The sequence below is a fragment of the Schistocerca gregaria genome, chromosome 3, assembly GCF_023897955.1.
Source record: "Schistocerca gregaria isolate iqSchGreg1 chromosome 3, iqSchGreg1.2, whole genome shotgun sequence".
Lineage (NCBI taxonomy): Eukaryota > Metazoa > Arthropoda > Insecta > Orthoptera > Acrididae > Schistocerca > Schistocerca gregaria.
This window is the reverse complement of record NC_064922.1, coordinates 631,409,734-631,415,009: the sequence shown is the minus strand read 5'-3', so window position 1 is coordinate 631,415,009 and position 5,276 is coordinate 631,409,734. Positions and strand designations below refer to the sequence as shown.

At 43.1% G+C, this 5,276-nt stretch overlaps 1 non-coding gene across 1 annotated transcript; it reads left to right on the top strand.

Moving 5' to 3' along the window:
• Nucleotides 1–3,163: 3,163 nt before the first annotated feature.
• Nucleotides 3,164–3,238, top strand: Trnas-uga (transfer RNA serine (anticodon UGA)). Its single transcript has one exon. It is a non-coding gene; the product is annotated as a tRNA-Ser (tRNA).
• Nucleotides 3,239–5,276: the final 2,038 nt, after the last annotated feature.

Below are 5,276 nucleotides of genomic sequence, written 5' to 3'. Positions count from 1 at the left end.
TCGTTCCACACTATGACGGTTTATCGCACAAAATAATCCATCGAACTTGAGAGTAACTAACTAGCTGTTATTAGCCATGGCATGTATTTGGCCACGATGATTAGAAAAGGTTGTGTCTGTTGTATTCAATGCAAACGTTTATGATTCAAATAATTGCGTCTGCCTGGCTTTTAGTTTAAGTTGTGCAAGAGACCATATTTCCAAAACAATAGACTCGTTGTAGGACGTATAGGGCCTGATGTATTAATCAATAAGTTTTTATATTCTATTCTTCCCTTCAACGAATTTATGGGTTGTTTGTTTTACAGCTGGTGTTGGCCATTGGTCAGCAGTGGGTAACCGTGCGTTTTTTATCTTTGTTAACTGATTGTATACTAACTGTTTTGGGGGTGTTAGCTTCTGCTGTAGTATTTTTTGCATATTGTGCCCAGGGCTTTTAGTGTAGTCTTTAGTGGGTCTTCCATGTCATTTTTTCAACTTATACACAATCGTATATGGTGCAGTGTTACTGTACAGATCTTCTGGGGACATAGGATTTTACTGTATGTTATATTGTATGAGACACTTAGTCTGAATCTTGTAATTTGAGCGCCAACTGTTTTAGTTATGTTTCAGACGACGCATGCGTTCGGATTTGTGGAATTTTTGAGACTTGTCACAGATTTACAACCACACAGCCCCCAGTCACTTTCCACTCTCTCCGTCTCCTACGCCTCGTTTCATTTCTGATTTCTGTAGGATCGGGGACGCAGTTCAAACACATCACAGTTAAGCTTCTGTATTACTAACGAAAATAATACAGAGCTGTCAAAATGCATTGAACGACATTCATACAGCAAATAAAGATGGATAAGCGAAAATTTAATGCCAAGTAGTATGCGATGGGATCCGGGAAAACTCTGTGAAGCTTTCTTATCATTACGATGACCATTTTGGAAGCGAACCTCTTGAATGTAACACCAAACTTTCAAACGGAAAAGATGCAATGTAACATAGAAAACAAATAGAGGATTCCATCAGGAAAATAATGGTGTTTTCATTTGTGTATAGCTTTATTCATTCTTTAGTTATGACTGACGTGAAAGATGATGGCGATAACAAATGCCAAGCGCGTGGTGAGCATCCGTGTCGTGGACCTCAAAGCCCCCCAAACACAATACTCATTAAGAAACTTACTGGCAGATTAAAAGTGTGTGCGGGACCGAGACTCGAACTCGGGACCTTTGCCTTTCGCGGGCAAGTGCTCTACCATCTGAGCTACCCAAGCACGACTGATTCTGGAAACATCCCCCAGGCTGTGGCTAAGTCATGTCCCCGCAATATCCTTTCTTTCAGGAGTGCCAGTTCTACAGGGCTTGCAGGAGAGCTTCTGTGAAGTTTGGAAGGTAGGAGACGAGGTACTGGCACAAGTAAAGCTGTGAGGACGGCGCGTGAGTCGTGCTTGGGTAGCTCAGTTGGTGGAGCTCTTGCCCGCGAGAGGCAAAGGTCCTGAGTTCGAGTCTCGGATCCGCACACAGTTTTAATCTGCCAGGAAGTTTCATATCAGCGCACACTCCGCTGCAGAGTGAAAATCTCATTCTGTCAACACTCATTACCTAAACTACGGTGGTGAACATTCTCGCTCTGTTCTGTGAAACTGGCTCTATTGGAAACAAACGGAGTGTGGGATGATCGAAAAGGGCTAACTCAAATTGAAGCAACCTCAACCACAGTTCTACCATCTTTCAGTAAGGGTCAGGAGCGAAATATTCACCGCATCTGGCAGTACCTAGGATCAGTCGTACATAATACATGACAATTTTTGCCACAGAAAATCGGTACCCACACGAAATGCAAATGTTACATCTCCTCCTCGAGAACGATTGATATGGTCCAGTTCAGTTCGCAAATGGGTGATTCGTAAGCTGGACGAAAACAGTTTAATCTCTGCCGGGATGGAGATGTAAATAAATGGGAGGACAGATACTGGACAAATGGCTACCCTCACTGCATCTACTACAGGTAGTTGTTGCATCGAAAGTGAGTGGTGTGAAATAGGGTGGTCTCGTACTGTAGTGCCCTCCTTCATTCAGGGTACACTAACAGCAATCAGTTATCCGCATTATAAAAATATGTTGCCGTCATTGATGACTGAAGAAGGGACATTTCCAATTCTGGAAGAAAATGTATTCGGAACTACGGATAGGGTTAGACTGCAGTGCACGATTTATTAGTGAAAATTTTTTTTGCCGGAACTGTACTTGGACCCAGACTTCCGCTTTACACGAGCTGTCGCCTTAACAACTTCGGCTACAGGGGCACGCATCCAGAACCGTCACCATCTCCAATTTATAAGATGAATTCCCAATTGCGAATAATGACTACCATCAGCTGTACAATGGAATGATGACAGTGAAAATTTCGACCGCGACTCGAAACCGGATTTTTTCCCTTGTCGTGAGCGGTCGTCTTAACATTTGGCTATGGGTGCACGACTAACGACCAGACCCAACCCTCCATGTATCGTCAGCCATGCGTCTACTATGTTATTCCCGTGCAGATCAGACGTTGGGCTTGCAAGTCGCATGCCCGGTACCGGCAGTCGTACACAGATAACCAAATGGTAAGGCGACCGCTCGCAATAAGCGCGAAATCGGGTTCAGGCACAAATTTTCACTGTCGTCATTCCACTGTACAGCTGATGGTGGTCATCTAATGTGTTTAGCAACGCCTGTGGTCACAGCAGTGCATCGTCATCGGAATAACACCGGCACTGCAATATAGTACCTACCTCCAATATATCACCGAGTGTATGCGTCCTGCACTGCTATGATCCTCGCACAGGAACAGGTTTTATTATTCCAGAATGAGATTTTCACTCTGCAGCGGAGTGTGCGCTGATATGAAACTTCCTGGCAGATTAAAACTGTGTGCCCGAGTTCGAGTCTCGGTCGGGCACACAGTTTTAATCTGCCAGGAAGTTTCATATCAGCGCACACTCCGCTGCAGAGTGAAAATCTCATTCTGGAAACATCCCCCAGGCTGTGGCTAAGCCATGTCTCCACAGTATCCTTTCTTTCAGGAGTGCTAGTTCTGCATGTTTCGCAGAAGAGCTTCTGTAAAGTTTGGAAGGTAGGAGACGGATACTGGCAGAAGTAAAGCTGTGAGTACCGGGCGTGAGTCGTGCTTCGGTAGCTCAGTTGGTAGAGCACTTGCCCGTGAAAGGCAAAGGTCCCGAGTTCGAGTCTCGGTCGGGCACACAGTTTTAATCTGCCAGGAAGTTTCAGGTTTTATTATTACTGTTGCTGCCTGTCTAGGCTGTGTTTTACCGCGCTCTATATAATGTTCTTAACGCTTCATTCGATTTAAATCTACTGTATTTCTATGTCTAGGTACATATGAAGCAATTACGTGTACAGTGAAGCTCAGGAACAATACACTTCTCAGGAGGCGTACTGCTGACGCTTGTGCCCGCCTTTCGGTACACTTGCTGGTTGATCTTAAGGAGGAACGGCTGAAACGCATAACAGAAGGTGCTGGACAACACGTCGAGCGCATCAGGTAGCCCTTAATTGTTATCACCATCGTTTACCTTCTTCTACGCGAAATGCAACATAACTAGGTAACAAGTAAAGCTATGTTCAGTGAAAGACGCCACTGTATTTCTCGTATATTCTATATGTTTATGGTAAGGCACATGACCTTTTTTGCCCTGAAAATAACGAGATGGCGGATTCGAAAACGATCTCCGTGTTGATGACAAACTCTCACGCGTTTCCCCATCTGATACTACCTGACTTGGAAAATTATGCTTAATCGTCTGTTTTTGCTTTATTGCGACAGTTCGACACCTATGGATGGTCCGATAACGAATAAGAGTTAATAATAACTGCAGGAAAGCAAAATATGAAAATAAGTAAAATTAAAAATAAAAGATATTGGGCAGACAGTATCAGCCTTAATACTATGTCATTAGAGCAATATACGCTACGTTTAATTAACGGCGTTACCAGCAACAAACCATTAAGCTTCAAAATTTTATTAGCGCAGTTTATGTACTCTTGGAGTTCCATCAGAATATGCTGCCACTGCACCTCTGCTCTACCCATCACCGACTTTAGGGCGATAGTAAACTGTCTCGGAAAGCCATCGGAACCGTTTACGAGCATAGTTTATGTGCACGTATGTAGTACAATGTGTTACACTTTGTTTATGCGACGTAAACAGTGTATAAGTGTCTTAGAGTTCTTAGACTGGACGACCGGTACGTGATGGTCTCCGGTTGATTCTAGAGTCCATATCTTTATTCCACCTGAGTACTTTTTATTCACCTCTGTTTCGCATTCTGATCGACATTGTAGCGTTTCGTGGAGACTCAAAAGCAGAGACCTAGATGCTGTCGTCGATTTGCGGCTCGCTTCTGTGGTGGTGTCGTCGTGGTCAAGTTGTTCCTGCCTTCCCACTGTCGTCCTATGCCTGTGTCCAGCGTCCACCGACAAGGCATTAGGCGCTGAAGCAGAAAACATCAACGAGATGCAGGTCTGCTGGTTGAAAGGGTCGACACCGTCAGAGAATAAAAGCACTAACATTTTAAGTCTGCTGGGTCCATTTCATTTATACAGTTTAACATGCCGATGTGATGAGAGCGATCTGTCTGTCGTGTGGCTGACATGGCCTTGGCAGAATCGACGTATACTTTATTAAATGCCCGTGTTTTCTGTTTTAATGTAATTAGGCGCATATGGCAGTGTACGTTCGGCGTTTTCTACATATTTATTGTTTTCACACATATTTATTTATTGCATCTACTTGGCGCCTGATGTTCGTTTACGCTCAACCTGTAACTTTTATCGGTTAACTTTTTAATAACTTTGAATTCGCACTGACATACGCTCTTAACTGTCAGTTGCGTGTCGATCATATTCACCCTTCCGCTTCGCGAATGGTTTTTTAAATAATAAAAAATATTTACTGATGACATTGTAAATTGTTTCCATTGGGTACGCTTGTAAATGTTGTTATCCCGTTCCTCTCACGCAGCGTAATTAGGGCATTATGCTAATTTGTCAGCAACTAGATAATTTCATTGTTATGGTTCAAATTAGAACTGACTTACACTTTCCGTCATTAATGTTCCATGTTGTTACGAGTAAATTTCTCTTCCTTATAAAAAAAAAATTCTTGCTTAAATTTAAGGTTCACAGAGTACGGTAAATTAAAATTTTTTCTGTCTAAATTAGACGGTGTATTCGTAAATTAGCTTCAACTGTTGACAATGTCTCTAAGTGTGCGCTTTG